Source organism: Pan troglodytes, chromosome 4, assembly GCF_028858775.2.
Source record: "Pan troglodytes isolate AG18354 chromosome 4, NHGRI_mPanTro3-v2.0_pri, whole genome shotgun sequence".
Taxonomy (NCBI): domain Eukaryota; kingdom Metazoa; phylum Chordata; class Mammalia; order Primates; family Hominidae; genus Pan; species Pan troglodytes.
The window spans coordinates 123,693,141-123,712,705 of record NC_072402.2 but is presented as its reverse complement, the minus strand read 5'-3'; positions in this window follow the sequence as shown (position 1 = coordinate 123,712,705).

The window sequence follows — 19,565 nt, the reverse complement described above, 5'->3', positions numbered from 1 at the left end:
TCTGTTTTGTCTGATGTAAGAATAGCTACTCCCGCTCACTTTTAGTGTCCATTTCAATGGAATATCTTTTTTCACCCCTTTACCTTGAGTTTATGTGAATCTTTATGTTAGGTGAGTCTCCTGAAGACAGTAGAAACTTGGCTGGTGAATTATCCATTTTGCCATTTATTATCTTTTAAGTGGAGCATTTAGGCCATTTATATTCAATGTTAATATTAAGATGTGAATACTATTCCATTCATCATGTTATTTGTTGCCTGAAAGCAGTGCTAAGAGGAAAGTTCATAACATTAAATGCCTACATAAAAAACCTGAAAGAGCACAAATAGACAAGCTAAGGTCACACCTCATGGAACTGGAGAATCAAAAACAATCCAAACCTAAACCTAGCAGAAGAAAAGAAATAACAAAGATCAGAGCAGAACTTAATGAAATTGAAACAAAACAATACAAAAGATAAATGAAACAAAAAGATGGTTCTCTGAAAAGATAAATAAAATTGATAGACCGTTAGTGAGATTATCCAAGAAAAGAAAGATCCAAATAAGCTAAATTAGAAATGAAATAGGAGATATTACAACTGATACCACAGAAATATAAAAGATCATTCAAGGCTACTATGGACAACTTTACGTGCATAAACTAGGAAACCTAGAGGAGATGGATAAATTCCTGGAGATATACAATCCTCCTAGATTACACCAGGAAGATATAGAAACTGAACAGACCAATAACAACCAGCGAGATTGAAATAGTAATAAAAAACTGCCAACAAAAAAGTCCAGGACCAGATGGATTCACAGCTGAATTCTACTGAACATTCAAAGAAGAACTAATACTAATCCTATTGACATTATTCAAAAAGTTAGAGAAAGAGGGAATCCTCTTGAAATCATTCTATGTAGCCAGTATCACCCCCAAACCAGGGAAAGACATAACAAAAAAAGAAAACTACAGACCAACATCCCTCATGAACATAGATGCAAAAATTCTCAACAAAATACTAGTGAACCCAGTCCAACAACATATCAAAAACATAATCCACCATGATCAAGTGGGTTTCACACTGGGGATGTAGGGATAGTTTAATATATGCAAGTCAATAAATGTAATACACCACATACACAGAATTAAAAACAAAAATCACATGGTCATCTGAATAGATGCAGAAAAAGCATTTGACAAGATCCAACATACCTTTATGATTAAAACTCTCAGCAAAATCAGCATAAAAGGGACATACCTTAAAGTAATCAAAGCCATCTATGAGAAACACACAGCCAACATTATGCTGCTCCCTAAAAACCTATTGAAATAAAAAATTTTAAAAAGTACGAGTTTGATATAGTTTGGACATTTGTCCTCACCCAAATCTCATATTGAATTATAACCCCCAATTCTGGAGGTGGGGCCTGGTAAGAGGTATTTGGGTCATGGGGGTGGATTCTTCATGGCTTGGTGCAGTCTTTGTGATAGTGAGTGAGTTCTCATAAGATCTGGTCATTTAAAAGTGTGTGGCACCTCCCCCTCTTCACTGTCTCTTGTGCTCCTGATTTTGCTGTATGAAGTGCATACTGCTGCTTCACCTTCTGCTATGAGTAAAAGCTTGCTGAGTCCCCCCTAGATTAGATGCTGGCACCATTCTTCCTGTACAGCCTGCAGAACTGTATAAACCTCTTTTTATATTTAAAAAAATAATAAAAAAATACAAAATACAAAAATACTATATCAAGATTGACTCAAGAAAAAAACTTTGACCCCGAAGGTCAAAGTCTTAAAACAAATACAAAAATAAGCTTTACAGTTTTCTTCTATCAGATGTTCTAAGTTATATGCTTGGAAGTATATTGAGTAGAAAGGGCTGCATACGTTTAATGGCTGTGAGGGCTAATTTTATGTGTCAACTTGACTGGGCTAAGAGATGCCCAGATAGCTGGTAAAGATTATTTCTGGTTAAGTCTGTGAAGATGTTTCCAGAAGAGATGAGCATTTGAATTAGTACATTGAGTAAAGAAGATCACCCTCACTGATAAGGGTGATCACACACTCTGTTGAAGCGCTGCATAGAACAGAAAGGTAGAGAAGAAGGAATTTGCTCTGTGTGATTGAGCTGGGTTATCCATCTTCTTCTGCCCTTGGACATTAGCACTCCTGGTTTCTTGGACCTTCAGACTCTGACTGGAACTTACACTATTGGCTTCTTTTGTTCTCAGGCCTTCTGGTTTGGACTGTAATTACACTAACAGCTTTCCTGAGTCTCCAGTTTGCAGACAGCAGATCCCAAGACCTTTCAGCCTCCATAGTCATGTGAACCAATGCCTCATCATAAATCTCTTTCTGTCTCTATATACTATTGGTTCTATTTCTCTAGGGAACCCTGATTAATATAATGACATTTTTATAAAGCAGAAAACAAACAGCACCAAATAATATGTTGCTTAGGAATACAAATGTTTGTGATGAAACTATGAAAATATGTAAGGGAATGATGAGCCTAAAATTCAGGAAAATATTTTTTCAGGGGGAAGGATGAAGGAGATGGTATAAGGAGATGGTATTGGAAATGTTCTAGTTATTAAGCACTCTCTAGAAATTGTCAACATCACCTAATGGTCTCTATCTAATGGCTCTGATTCTCAGTGCCTTTTTGCATTACCTGTCAATGACAGTTCACACAGTTCTTCACTCCTTCCTGCTTGTTACACTTCCAGTCATGTGGCTTCCACAACAACACATTTTCTTGGGTTTTCTCCCATCTCATTGGCTTCTACCTCTCAATCTTCTTTGCCAGATCCTCATCTCCCTGATCTTTTAACATTTCCATGTCCTAGGACTTAATTCTCATTCCACTTTTCTCTTTGGTATTCCTTATCTTTGCTAGAAATAATCCCATCTCTGAGTTTTTGCACAGATAACTACAGCAAAATCTTTCATCTCTATCAAGCCTTTGCTCAGATGCTACCTTCTCAATAATGGTCACCCCTGAGCCCTGAGATTAAAATTGCAAACTGCTCTTCTTGCTCCCACCTCCAGTCTTTTCCACTGTTCTCTATTCACTTTTCTCTTTTTCCTCATAATATGTATTTAATACATATATATACACCGAGCGTAATTTAATTATTCATTATGCTTATTGTTTGTCACTTGATGTTAAAATATAAGCTTAAAAAGGCAGAACTTTATTGTCACTTTTGGCTGTTTGTGTATTAAAATTTTTAGGAGATGGCTGGCACAGAGTAAATGCTCAATAAACAACAGAATGAATCCTTTTTTGTTCATGAATCTAACCATAACCTACTGAATGTCCTTGGAAATAATTTTTGATTGATTGTTGTTGTTTCTATTTAAATCTGTGATGCTTTTTGAAAGATTCCATATAGATTTAAATAAAACTTAAAAATTACAATGCATGTTGCATCGTGGGAAGACTATGGAACACAACTTGAAAATGTCATTTTTACTAAGAATTTTACATAGAAACTTTCATATATAAAATATAGCAAATTGAACTAAAATGAATACCATGAAAAAGCAGAAATTCAGATATCACATGCAACTCAGTTATTTTTTAATTGAAAAGATAATTAAATACAAGGTACGGACTCACAAACCTAATCAATGAGAAACACATGATGTTATACAATCACACAGACCCAAATAAAATATTTACAAATAGGGGAATTTGTTGGAACCTTACTGGCAAAAAAGTATAAAAACAAGTAGATAAAAAGTACTGGTTGCAAAATGTGAATTACGAAGTAACAGAAAAAGTAAGAGGAGTATGACATGAACAGAGATTCTTCCTCTTTTGTGAGTCTTTACTCCTCTGAAAATACCAAAGATCTTTGCTAATAGATTAGTGGAAGCCGCGTGTCTGCAGAGTCTTGGTGCACAGTTATCCCAGTTATCCAAGAGTTCTATCCAGCCTCTGAACTCACAGACTTTTGCAGTTCTCGTTCATAATCTGTTTTCTTTTCTTCAAAACATTTATTTAATTTTAAATATATAATCACTACATGAATGTGTTTCATTATAAAACATTCATATAAACAGATAGTTAAAACTACCCCTGATCACCACTTTCATTTCCAGAATTCTCTACGATGGTAGTTGTTATTTTGTCATTTTTCCCTGTATTTACACAGCAACATACATGTTGCCAAAAATACACAATCAAGGTGTGTTTTACAGAAATCCTATCTTGGTCTGTATATTTCTCTCTGATGTGCTTTATTCACCCAACAATTTATTTTAAAGATCTTTCCATTTTGATTTACTAAATTAGTTTTAACTGCTGCATGGTCTTTCATAGTACATAGTTGACTTCAGTTGATTTTATCTATTTCACTACTTCTGGAAATTTAGATATTTCTAATGATCTATTATTGCAAAAAGTGCTGCTATGAACATTCTTACAACATGCCTCCTTGTATATATATAAATTTTTTTCTAGGGTAGATATCAAGTAAAATTACAGGGACATAGAGTTTGTGCATTTAAAATTTTAAGTGGGTGCTGGCAAATAGTCCTTCAAAATTTTTTTTGTCCGTTAATGGCACAAATATAGATCATTTTTTTCTTCTGAGTGTAACCTTTTGTGACCTGCAGTAGTAGAGATGAGGTAACTACTTTCTAAATGCTTAGAAAGAATACACATTAAAATGTAGAATGAAAAGTCACTAGAACCTATTATGTAGCCTGAAGGAAAATTGGATAAGAAACATAGTGGTCTACAAGTAGACAAAACCATGTATATTTATATATGATGACCACTATAATAAGGAAATAGTGAAGCTCTATAGGCAACAATGACACTATAGAAATTTGTTTAGCTGCTATTTCTTAATACAAAATGAGATGTTAAAAAAATGAAGAATTTCTTTTCAGGGGCTAAAAAATAAAGAATGAAGAAAAGCTATTCTTTTTATTTTTTCTCCAATAGTGGGTTTTCATTTTTTTTTTGCCTTACTTCTATTCGTACTTATTCCTTTAATACAAATAAATATGTAAACACATACTCTTGTTTTCACTGTCTTTACTAGAGAAAAGATAACATTCTGTATACATTCTTGTGCACCTTGCATAAAATACCAGTCTATTGAGATCTTCCTCATTCCTTTTTACTACTAGGTTGTGTTCCATTATGGGCAGGTGAACCATCCCGGGTAAGGTGTAGTTGTGCCAGGAGGTAACTTGTGCCTCCTGTGAGAAGTAAACTGAATAAAAAATTCTCCACATCATTTGGGCTGTATTGTTCCAGGAAGTTCTCACAATATGTATTTAATAATAATTTATTTGTCTTTTGCATATTTATTCCACTAATCTGTGAAATTATTGTTGGTAAGGAATATAAATTATTCATGTTTATATGAGTAAATTCCTGCACCATGATATTTGCTCAATAAAGGGTTTGTGGAATTCATGCGTAACTGCTGAATCAAATTGGAGACCTCCAAATGTGACTATTCTTAAGGTTTCCGGACTATGTAAATCCCACGTCCGTACTTGTACCATACAAGCCCAATAAGTTCATGTGGGATTTCCATTTTCATAGCTACTGGAATGAACAAAAATTGGACCCTGTAGAGTAATACATTTATTGTGCAGTTAATATAATTAACAAATTTTGTACTGAAATGATAAAGATTACAGAACCAAATACCTAATAAGAATACGGGCATTGAAACTTAAGGAAGAAATTAGGCAAAATTCAGGAAGAAGTAAGTCATGAAACTCTTAGGTTGAAACATTAGAATTTAATATTTATAAACCATTCACCTGGGAAACACTAACTAATGAGTGGTGTATATGGTATAAAGTGATTAGCATGCCACTAACTGTGCCACTAGCAAACACAGTAACTCATAAGTAATATGTGTGTTAGAAGGTGAGTTGGCATGCGGCTAGCTACACCATTAGCAAGCTGCTTAGTATTCTGCCAATTATCTAACCTCTTTGGACCTTGTGTTCCACCTCTGAGCATTAAACATGTTGACTCTAAAATAGCTTAGGTCATCCTGTTATTACATGCCATGATTACACATTTCTCTTCATCATACGTTATTTTTCCAAATATTAGAAAATGTCATTCCACTCAATTCCAATGACTCAGCAATCCAGAAAACCTTCCGTTTTATATGATTAAATGTGACATCTACAAACTGATTGTATCCCCAATAATTCAGGTCTAAGATTTATGGAGATGGGATGTCTTTAGGCAAAATGATATATAATCATAACTTGGACAATTTCATGACAAGGCAATTGAAACACAAACAATGTGAATGCTGTACTTGTGACAGGAATCCATTGTTTCCTGCTTGTGCATTCCAGCACATGAAGAGATGGGGCAGAGAGACACTCTGGAGTTCAAATAATTTTAATTGCAGGGTTCATGAAAATTATCTGAAGTTATCTATAAATCAAAAGTGCTTACCCTAGGGTGGTGTGGTGCAGTAGACAGGTCAAAGGTCAGAATCAGATGGAAATGGAATTGAAGTGAAGCTCTGCCATTAGCAACTCAATTTTTAAGGAATTTACCTAATTTTTCTGCATCTTAATTTTCTCATCTATAAAATGATCATAATACCTATGTTTTATGGTTTTATAAGGAACAAATAAAATACCTTAAGTAAATTTGTTGTTACATAATAGGTACCTAAAAAGAGGTTTTCATCTTTAGTTTAATTTTTTCATGATCTTCAAGTCTACTTTAAAATCCACAGCACTGACACATGAAAAGAACCCAATTATTTAACAATTTTAGAAATAGTTACTGAAGGTCCTCTTTGCATCTGATAATGTGTTAAATGCAAGAGATACAATGGCATCTCCAGAGAGACATAATTCCTACTTTCATGGAGTTTCCACTCTAGTAGAGAAGAACAAAACCTAGAACACAACTATATCAAAATATCACATATACCCCATAAATATGTACATTTTATTATGTATCAACAAACAAGAACAAAAGTACCATATAGGCTGTGATAGTTGCTATGAAGGAGACATGTAGGAACTATGGGAAAAATAATAGTGAAATATTAGGTGGTTATTAATTGGAACGGAAATCTATTGTATTGAAAAAGGAAACTGTGTAAGTTTATGTTAACAGAAAAAGAATAACTTCTTACAGTAAATTCAGTAGAATGTTGCACAGGTCAGCAAGATGTTGCAGAGAAACAGAATAACTCGAGCAAAGGAGGTAACAAGGTATCAGAGGTTGAGCAACTGTAATCTAGGTAGTCGTACTTTGGAAGAAGTCTGGGACTGGATTTGAGAAAGAAAGAATGAGATAGTCATGGGTTGTATTTTGGTTATAGGTGAAAAGGTGTGTAGCAAGTCTGACAAGAATTGCTTCGATACTGAAGTTCTTTTGTATCTCCCGTGACTTGGTTAAGGGAGTATGTGAGGTCTTTGTGGATCCATGTGCATCATCTATTTTTTACCACTGCATGCTAAGAAAATTAAGAGAGAGCAGGATAGTCAATTATACAATGAAACATGTAGTATGAGGAAGAGTTTAAAGTGTAAAGAGTAAAGGACCTTCTAGGTAATTGTAGATGAGGTAATTTACTAGCTCTGATTTTATCGAGAATAACTGAAAATATTGAAGGACGCCTTAAGCAATTTCTGCTTAAGGCAGAGAGCTACGAGGCTATGAAAAATTAAAGGAATGAGATCTTGGAAAAGAAAGAAACCAACAGGGATGAGCCCAGTATTTGACTTCTAAAACAAACTGAGAATTATAAAGGCAATATCTACATAAATGTCATTGAGGTACTGCTTTTATTAGCAAAAGTGTTGAACATATCAAATGACACCAGTGACTGAATGGACAGATAAAATACATGTAGTCATATGACAGGAAGCTATGCAGAGCATACATAGAAACGTCTATATTTATCCTGGGTGAGTTTCAAAAACAACATTGAATGAACGGAGGAAGTTGATCAATGAAATGCATAAATTTAGATACATTTCAAATATGCACAAAAATTTTTATACATTTATATGCATACATAAATATTTAAGATAGGGATATAATAATTTGTATTGTTTTTTGCTAAAGAGTTATCTGGTAAAATCCAACAATAAATTATTGCTTTCATTTACAGGAACTAAGAATACACTAGATAGAGAAAAATGTTACAGGTAGTAGCATACACAGTACTCTTCAAACTACTAAGTTTTCTACCCCTTTCTGAACTCAGATCTCATCTGGAAATAATAGCTTATATGATAATTTGTCTTTCATCTAGATACAATTTCTTTATTCAAATATAATTTTATATATTTTGATGAATATGTAAGAATATAATAATGGAAAGAATATTTAGAAAAGTGTAAAGGATACACTTTAAATACATGGCATTGAATTTCTTCGAAGGGTGTGGTGATGAGATTGAGAATAATAGATTAAAGAAATGCGCATCTAACGTTATGGTTATATCTCCTTTGATAATGATATTATGTTATCAATTGGAAGGTACTTTTGATTGAAATCTTTCTAGTTGGAACCTATGAATACTCACTGAAAGAAGAATATGCTTTTCAATTCAATATGCTATTTTACTGAAAATCTTGTACAAATGAACAGGAGAGTTTTCAATGAAAAGGATTGTAATCCACTATGTTGAATTGGTTATTCAGGGGAAACAAATGAACTGAGTGTGAATAGGCAAGAGAAGTCTCCGGAACCCTATGTAATCTTCAGTTCTGCATAAGTTTCTAACAAAATAATTTCAATAATTTATAACCTATTAATAAGCAAAATATTTATTAAAATGTTTACATGATTAATTTATCACTAATCAGTATAATTTTTAAACTCTTAGAGAAACAAATTATGGTACATTCCTTAAATAATGGTTTAATCTTAATCTCCATTGATAGCAATATCACATAAGCTGACATTTAGTTGAGTTAGTTTGTGTGATAGACAAGCTGTCTCTGATAGTGAGTAGATTGAAATTTTTATGAGAATATTTAGTGTGGTTGCTTATCACCTGTGGTTTGCCCTGTAGTGTGTTTGTGTTCTTCCACACCGACCACAGCTTGTATTTATTTCTCCTACTTTATCTTGTTCATTTATTTCCAAAGCCTTTCTCATTATTCAATTCATTGTCGTATGTTATAGTTTTTTTGGTTACTCCTTTCACAACATATTAGTATTTTTCTTTTGTTTCTCAGAGTTCTTCTATTTTATGCATCGAGTTAATTGCAATGTAGATAGCAAGATTTTAATTTTCCAGATGATCAAATTTCAAACTCACATTCATATGGATGGAATAAATAAAACTCAGACACATTGTAATTCTGATAATGATATTGTCATCATAATATCATCTGTAATTCATCTCTGCTTGTCAACATTTCTTCACTAGTATATATAGTTATCATGTAATTTCAGGGTACTGACACATTCAGTGTTTGATATTATCATGCAAAGATCACTTCCAAATGAATCTTGGAAAAAGATGAATGTTTGTTATTTTCTGAAAGTGTGTGTAGAATTGCTGTTAAAGAAGAACTTAAATATTTTGAGGAATTTGCCAGTAAAACAATCTGGGCCTGCAAATTTCTTTTTGGAAAGTTTTAAACCATAAGTTCAATTTTTAAATTGGACTATTTAGGATATGTAATTCATCGGAGGTGTATTTTAATAGTTTGTGGATTTTGAGGAATTGGACAGTTATCTAAGTTGTTGGATTTATGTGGGCAGGGTTAATTGTTCACAATATTCTCTCATCATCTCTTTAATGCCTGAGGGGTCTACAATGTTATTTCCCTTTTTCATTCCTGATTTTCCCTTTTTCATTCCCGATTTTATTAGTGTCTTCTCTCTTTCTTTGTTAGTCTTTTTTCTTTGCCTACCTTGTCTTTTGGCTAAAGGTTTATCAATTTTGTTGATATTTTATTATTTATTATTGCTCTTTTCAAAGAGCCAGTTTTTTTGCTTCGTTAATTTTCACGATTGTTTTCTTTTTCTCAAATTTTTGGTTGCTGCTCTTACCTTTATTATTTCCTGTTTTCTGCTTGATTGGGGTTTATTTTGATCTTCTTCTAATTTAGTAATAGAGAAACTTAGATTATGATGATACCTTTCTTTATGTCTAATATCATCATTTAATGCTATAGCTTTTCCTAGAAACACTGCTTTAACTGCATCTAACAAATTTGGTATGTTGTAATTTTCTTTTCCTTTAATTCAAAAATATTTTCCAATTTATCTTGTGACTTCCCCTTTATTTATGGATTGTTTAAAATTATATTATTTCATTTCTACATGTCTGGATATTTTCTTATTTTTCTGTTATTTATTTTTAGTTTAATCTATCATGATCATAGAACATACTTTGTTTGATATCAGTTCCTTTAAATTGGTAAGATTCATTTCATGCACTAGGACAACAAACTCACGGTTTATTTCATGATTCATCTTGATGAATGTTTAATGTGTACTTGAAAATAATAAGTATTCTTCTCTGGTTGGGTGTGGCGTTTAATAAACATCAACTAGATTCAGTTGGTAAATGTTTTTTTCAGATCTTCTATATTCCTGTTAATTTGCTGTTTACTGGTAGTATCTATTATAGAGAGAAGTGTGTTGATGCTTCCAACTATAATAGTGGATTTAGATATTTCTTCTTTCAGTTCGCTCAGATTTTGCTTAATGCCTTTTGAAACTCTGCTGTTAGGTGAATGAGCAATCTTTATTTGGAAATGGGATGTATATTACATGAATAAGACTATAAAAAGTGGGGTAAGGCACATATATTTTATTGTAAGATAACATATATGAGATTTATTATAGATGAAAAGTTTGAAGTTTTTAAGAGCACAGTTATGGAAATAACCACAATTTAATCTGTGAAAACAATCCAAATCTGAGGAAAGGTGATTTTTTTACCTCTTTTCAGTATGTCATGATGAGAAATTCATATAGTATCTTCTAAAGTTCAAAGAAACCACCTTAACTAAGTTTGCCACCTGAGGAAGGTAATTACAGTTTTAAAACATGATACTCTGCAAACTAGATTGTAAAAAAGAATGCCATGGACTCAGTACCGAGTATCTTGCTTTGCAAGACTCTTAAAACTAAAGAAGAAATACCCTTTCCTATTTTAAAAATGAATATTTTTAGAGAATAAACTAGCTTTTCCTGCCAAATATTAAAACATTATTAATCTGTAATATGCCATATTTCCATATAATCACTGGTATTTCTCATAATGCTAAAAGTACTTTCTTTCCTGAAGATAATTTTAACATGATTATTTTACCAGCATTATCAGATTTTTAGTGTGTATTTTTTAAAAAAGGTAGATACCAATTCATCTCTCCTGCAATCCAAATGGTATTTTATTTGGAATAAAATACCATTTTAATTATCGGGTCCTTTCTCATCCCTTCTTCAATTTATGAAAATCTGGGATGGTTCTGTTACTAAAGAATATTTTTAGTCTCTTTTTTTCAGTAGCCCAGTAGCCTACTCTAGAATGGGCGGGATATTGTAATAGAGGGAGAAGGACGCAACACCATGTGAATGTTCAATTTCATAAAAAGAACAGCTCTGGTATTCTAAGGAATTTCAATCATATTTTCCTTTCTCCTTGGACTTTGATAAATTTTTATAGTAGAAGGCAGCCTATTAATTTTAAGATACAAAAATAATTATTTATTTACAAATAACAGAACACAATTTGAATACTAGTTCAGAAGAAAAAATGGCAAACCTCTACTTGCCCTTATTTTTACAAAACAAAATATATTTAAGCATTTTCATATACTTGAAATTTTCTTTCTTTAGATATTAAATGTTTATAGACATTTGCCTATATGCTTAAATTAATTTGCCTGAGCTTAGAAAAACAACAGTATAAAAAAAAGTTCAGCAACTTTTATTTTCATTATAATGCATGAGGTTTTTATGATGAAATTTAAGTTAACAATAAATTGTATTAATATTGTATAGATAGAGTCTCCATCTCCAGGATTAGTAAAGTTTTAGCTAAGTCAACCCTGAGCTAGGGTCCAGAATTTTTGTTTTAATGTATGAGCACATTTTTATGATAAATATATTTTCCAAAACAAAAACTAAAGATAAGAAGAGTGGCATTGTTTTACAACTTGCTTATCTCTTTAAAGTACGTCTGAATAGGGGATAGCTGGATTTTTATATCTATTTCTGGAATCAAGCTTTTGTGATACGTAGTTTTTGTTGACAAATATGAAGAAAATACATTTCTATGCAGATATGAAGCAGAAAAATGAAAGGAGTATTTTAATAGTCTTTGCAGATAATTGTGCAAAGTTTCCTTTGATATTCTATCAAAAATCAATAAGAAATATTTTCTTAAAGCTTAGTTGCAATTTGGGATCTGTTCAGCGATGAACTTTTCATATGCTATAACATTAAGATTCATTGGGCTATTTTGCACTTTGAATGAATCTTTTACCTATGTATGATTTTTGCGTCACCAGTCATTAGCCATTGGGAAAATAATGGTTCACTGTGTTATCCCATACCTGCAAATTAGGAAGTAAATATTTTTAATTCTCTATATTTGAAAAATTCCTTCTGCTATTAGGACTAATTTATGTTGTGGATTTAGTAGTTAGATAACTTTCTTTTACCTATGATGTGTCCGTGGAGGTGAATAAGACTAAGACACTTGTCTATTAATATTCTGTTTGCAAAAAGACAAAAAATATTCTGTTATAAAAAACATTGCTTGCCATTTCTCTTTAGAAATGTGTCAATGAAGCACACATGCTTTAATTAACATTGTGCAATTATTATAAATAAAAATGAGCATATCTAAAATATCGCAGCCTTATACATTAATTTATTGAGGTAAAATATACATATATAATTTACCAGCTTTACCATTTTAAAGCATACAGTTCAGTGATAACAAATACATTTATATTATTTTTCCCTTGTCATCCCTCCTTTCTGCCTCCCCTTCCTGGCCTCTAGTAACCACCAATCTACTGTCTATCTTCATGTCATTCACTTTTTTAACTCCCACGTGTGAGTGATAACATGCAATATTTGTCCTTCTGTGCTTGGCTTATTTCACGTAACATAATGGTCTCCAGTGTCATTCATGTTGCTGCACATGACAGGATTTTATTCTTTTTTATACCTGAATAATATGTTGTGTACAAATACCACATGTTCTTTATTGATGCATTGATGGGCACTTAGGTTGATTCCACATTTTGGCTATTGTAAATGGCACTGCAATACATAAGGGAGTACAGGTATCTATCTCCTTGATATATTGATTTCAGTTCTTTCGGATGTAAACCCAGAAGTGGAATTGTATAGTTTTTTGAGGAATTTTCATACTGTTTTTCGTAGTGGCTGTACTAATTTGCATTCCCACCAACAGTCTACATCCTTGCCGCCATCCATTATTATCTGTCTTTTGGATAAAAGCCATTTTAACTGGGGTGAGATGATATCTCATTTTGATTTTGATTTGCCTTTCTCTGATGATTAGCGATGTGGAACATTTTTTCATATACTTGTTTTCCATGTGTATGTCTTCTTTCCAGAAATGTCTATTTAGATCTTTTGTGCATTTTTAAATTGGATTATTTGTCTTTTTGTTATTGAGTTGTTTGAGCTCCATATATATTCTGGTTATTGATTCCTTGTCAAATGGTATATTAGTTCATTCTCACACTGCTATAAAGAAAGGCCTGAGACTGGGTAATTTATAAATAAAAGAGGTTTAATTGGCTCCTGCTTCTGCAGGCTGTACAGGAAGCATGGCAGGGGAGGCCTCAGGAAAGTTACAATCATGGTGGAAGGCAAAAAGGAAGCATGCACATTTTATGTGGCCAGAGCAGGAGGAAAAGGGGCGGGGAGAAGTGCTACACAATTTTAAACAATCAGATCTTGTGAGAAGTCTATCATGAGAATAGCACTAGCAGGATGGTGAAAAACCATTAGAAATTGCTCCCATGATCCAATCACCTCCCACCAGGCCCCATCTCCAACCATTGCACATGAGATCTGGGTGAGGACACAGATCCAAACCATATCATTCTGTCTCTGGCCCCTCCCAAATCTCAAGTCCTTCTTGCATTGCAAAATCCAATCATGCTTTCCCAACAGTCCCCCAAAGTCTTAACTCTTCCAGCATTAACTCAGAATTTATTTTGGTTTTGTATCTTGCAATGTTACTGAATTACTTTATCAGTTATAACAGTTTTTTAGTGGAGTCTTTAGGTTTTCTAGGTGTAAGATCATGTCATCTGTGAACAAGGATGTTTTTACTTCTTCCTGTCCAATTTGAATGTCCTTTATTTTATTATCTTGCCTAATTGCTCTGGCCAGGATTTCCAGTATTATGTTGAATAATAGGGGTGAAAGTGGGCATCCTTGGGTTGTTCCAGTCCTTAGAGGAAAGTCTTCAATTTTTCCTCACTTCAGTATGAGGTTAGTTGTGATTTTATCATATAGGGCCTTTATGATTTTGAGATATGTTCCTTCATTACTCATGTTGATTAGTGTTTTCTTAATAAAGGCAAGTTCTGATCAATTTTTCTGAGGGTTTAGATATAGGGATATATTAATTCAAATGAAAGCATAAAGTAAAATTTATTGATCATATCCCCACAAATATCTTGATAGTTAAAATAATCTTGAAATTACCAACTGTGTCATATAATATGGACAAATACTCTTTGTTGTGGAGTTTGTCATACTTAAGAGGTTGCATATCAATTAATCAGACTGAAGAATCTCTCTGGTAATCTAATAATTGTATTAAGAGATTGTGAATTTAATATTAATGACTTTTTTTGAAAGTTTTCATAGTATATATTAATACCCTCTTCCACTATGCAAAATTGAACAGCCTTTGACTTTTCGTGCAGAACAAAGTTGGGTTTGTTGTTATTGTTTTTTGTTGTGCTTTCATCAGCATATGCAGCATATGCATCACTTCAAATTGTATCTATAGATTTATCACGAAAAAAGTAAATTATTGAATTCTATAACAATTCAAAAGTCAAATTGTAGGCTATTGGCTTATTCAGTGTAAGGTATGGTTTATGGCTTGGTGACCTCTGACCTATTTAATAAGCTGTTTTTCTTGGTCTTAGGACATAGATTTTTAAAAAATAAAACAAATGATCAGACGTTATTCTTTAGAGCAATTTTAGGTTCGCAGCAAAATTGAGAGGAAGGTATAGCAATTTCCCATATACCCCAAGTTCCTCCACACGTGCATAACATCCCCTATATCAACATCTCCCATCAGAATGGTACATTTGTTACAATGATGGACCTACATTGACACATCATTATCATCCAGAGTCCATAGTTTACATTAGGGTTCACTTTTTGTGCTGTGCATTCTATGGGTTTGGGCAAATTTTAATGACATATATCCACCATTATGATGTCATACAGAATAGTTTTCCTGCCCTAAAAATTCTCTGTGCTTGGTGCCAAGACCAGCTCAGTCTTTAACCCAGAGGAATTAAAGACACACACACAGAAATATAGAGGTGTGAAGTGGGAAATCAGGGGTCTCACAGCCTTCAGAGCTGAGAGCCCCGAACAGAGATTTGCCCACATATTTATTAACAGCAAGCCAGTCATTAGCATTGTTTCTATAGATATTCGATTAACTAAAAGCATCCCTTATGGGAAATGAAGGGATGGGCCGAATTAAAGGAATAGGTTGGGATAGTTAACTGCAGCAGGAGCATGTCCTTAAGGCACAGATTGCTCATGCTATTGTTTGTGGCTTAAGAATGCCTTATTTAAGCAGTTTTCCACCCTGAGTGGGCCAGTTGTTCCTTGCCCTCATTCCCATAAACCCACAACCTTCCAGCTTGGGCGTTAGGGCCATTATGAACATGTTACAGTGCTGCAGAGATTTTGTTTATGGCCAGTTTTGGGGGCCAGATTATGGCCAGATTTTGGGGGGCCTGCTCCCAACACTTGGCTTATTCATCTCTCCTTTTCCTCTAATCCCTGACAACCACCAATCCTTTTACTGTCTTCATAGATTTGTTTTTTCCAGAATGTCATATCATTGGAATAATACAGTATATAGCCTTTTCACATTCCCTTCTTTTACTTAGTAATATGCATTTAAGTATGCTCCATGTATTTCTATGACTTTCTAGATAATTTCTTTTTAGTGCTAAATAATATTCCATAGTCTGGATGTACCAGTTTATTTATCCATTCACTACTGAAGGACATCTTGTAGCTGCCAAGTTTTGGCCATTATGAATAAAGTTGCTATAAACATCTATGTTCAGGTTTTTGTACAGAGATAAATTTTCAACTCTTTTGAATAAATACAACGGGTGCAACTGATGGATCATATGTTAAGAGCATCCTTAGTTTTGTAAGAAATTGTCAAACTCTTCTCCAAAGTGGCTGTACCATTTTGCATTCCCATCAGCAATAAATGAGAGAGTTCCTGTTGCTCCACATCTTTGTCAGCATTTGGTGTTGTCAGTGTTCTAGATTTTGGCCTTTCCAGTAGGTGTGTAGTAGTATCTCATTGTTGTTTTATTTACATTTCCTTGTTGACATATGATGTAAAGCATCTTTTCATGTGCTTGTTTGCCAACTGTATGTCTTCTTTGATAAGGTGTCTGTTAAGGTTTTTGACCTATTTCTTAATCAAGTAAAACATATATTTTTAAAACAAATTTATGAATATATTTTAGTTGTTTTCTATAATATGTTTGCTGGAGTCAGATCACGAAACCTTAGAATTATGTGACAATTTCAAAGCTTATGGAAGACTTGGGTTTCAGTAGAATTAAAGGGTATATTATTATTTTAAAAATTACAATTTAAATATCAATGTGTAAATGGAGGATATGCTATGTGTGCCACAAAATAGATACAGTATAACTTTGATATGTTTACTGATGAAATATTTATTTTTTCACAAAGAGAATCAATATATCCTCTGCAAACTAGTTTACAGAAAAATGTCATAGTATGATGGAAACAGATCTCTCCAGAGATGGTGATATTTATCTTAAGTTTAATAAACTTACATAAACATTATTCTCGCTCTTGCTTTGCTTCTTTATTTTTCAAAGAGTAGAGGTTATATATACATAATGTCCAAATAACTGGATAAATAGTGGCAAATTCAATCCAGTATAAATTCACTCTGGCTACATGATGCCAAACATTTGGCTATAGCAATAACTAAAATTTAACATTAAGAACTTTTTCATTGCTTGTATGGTTGTATTGATAAAGATGAACCCAAATAAGAATAAGTTAGGAAATGTTCCAAAAGAAAGAGATTGGGGAGCAAAGCCAGAAAAACAAAACCAAATATTCATGAACAGCAGTCCACGCCAATGAAATTGGGAAGAATTAGCAAGAATCAGAATCTTTTTTACAGTGTTGTGAAAGAGATTATGATATTAACTGTCACGCCTTATAACAGTGCTAAATAATGAGTAACAGGTGACCAGCTTTTCCGGAATTGAAGTTCAGGTCAATATCATAGAAATTCTCTACATTTATATTTTCAATTAAGAAAATATGTTTTCTTTTTGGGAGGGAGGAGTCTCAACCCCATGGGTCACTGGGATGGCTAATATAATGAAGGCTTTATTATTTTTGGTTTCATCTGGCAGGTAAGAGAGGAAGTATCCTTTAACTTATAGTCAATTTTTCTCTTAACTACAAGCTCTTGACTCATCTTCACTCAAGTTCTGGGTCCCCAAGCACTAACATTGCCTTTCTTGGCCTTGATTGTTTAGTTTTTCTACTTTGTTTTCAGAGGGTTTGAAAAATGCTAGCATTGTGAGGGCCTTTGGGCAAGTAGGACATTAAGATCTCTTTAACACACACATATGCACGCAAAAACACACATACACACAGAAGAAGGAGAAGGCGAAGGAGAAGGAAGAAGGAGAAAGAAGAAAGAAAAAAGAAGAAGAAGGAAAGCCAGAATAAAAGTAGGACAGCTAGCTCTTTGAAGGACTCTTGGGTGCTTTGTAAACCACTGCCACAATGAAAGCAGTAGAAAAGATTCTGCAATGCCAGCCACAGGTTCCTTCAAGTTGACAGAGATGGCAGTTTTACTAAGGTGGTTTAGGGGCAGTTTTCTCCCTTACTCTGATATTTGGTATCCAGGAGGGCTGATTCTAAGGAAAATGAAAACAGGTTTCTCATTTTAGGTGCTTTAAGCGTGAGGTTTTGATAAATCTGAAGTTTTAGCTTTCAGTAGAGTTCCACAGGTGCTTGGAAAGCTGTGAAGTTTAAATTATTACATTGCATGCACTACAAGTTTTCCAAGATTCTGTGGAGAAGAAGAAAGACATATTCTGGGGAAAGGTAAATTAAATTTGATTGCCCAATAATTTTCAGTAAACATATATCTATATGTATAATACTTGATAAACTATATTCTAAGATGTACATTTGTTTCATATTTTAACCTTTGAAATTGGAAAATGTCTTATTAATGTACATATTTAATGTGGTGGTATTTTTGTTTCTCTCAGAAAAACTGTCGTCTTGGAATTGCACAAATACAATATGCATAACTGGAAATAAAGTATATCCCTGCACACATCCCTCTACCCAGAATGGTTGTTGAAAGTGAATAAAAAACTGCTGCTGTTCTCCATAATGATGTCCAGTGTGTAGATTTTGCTGAACTCAGGATGTGAATGATTGCTGTTTTTGTATCTTCTGTCTCTTAGAAAAAAATATAATTCCTTAAGATTATAGGAAAAGAAAAAGAGCCCAGGGAGATAAGGAGTGATTGGGCCATTGATTCAAGCATTTCTAATTAGTAGGACAGACCAACTCCCAACTGAGAGACCCACAACCCAGTTAGGAGTAAGACTGTTCTACCAAAATGCCCCTAAATCTCCTTAATTGTGTTATTGAGACTGACTTCCTGTAATTTGGACGCAACCTATTTGATATCACCATATATTTTACATTACTGGGAGGGTATATGGTTGCAAGGGGAAAAATGACTTTCATTGATAGGGAGTTGTTATGAATGGGTGGTGTTCTTTAGGCAGAGTTGTAGTTTGTACAATGGATATTTGTTTGAAGAAGGAGTTGTTGAGATGGCAACAAGACCAAGGACAAGAAAACAGGTCTAGGACTGTATATGTCCTCAAGTTTACCCCCCAACCCCCGCCCCATGAAAGAGTTAACATTTTTTTTCCTTCACTTATAGAGATAATTTAAAAAATTCCCTCATTTATATTTCTCTTTAGTTGCATCTCTACCACAATGTCTCATTTAGACTTGTTCAAGCATACATTGCGGTGTTGGAAAGAACCAGGAAGAGGTGTAGAGCAGGCAGGCATGTCCTGTTCTACATCTGCCAAAACTTTCAATGTCGAGTTTGGAATTGCAGTAGCAATGCCCTAATGAAGTTACCTTAGGACTTCAAGTTAGTGAGTGACAAGGAAGTCAACGTTGGCCCACAGAGAAATTCAGAATCTTTAAAAGATGAGATTTCACAGAGCAGAAATAAGAGACCATTTTCTGATAGATGCAGAAAGATATTTTAGGAGAGAGG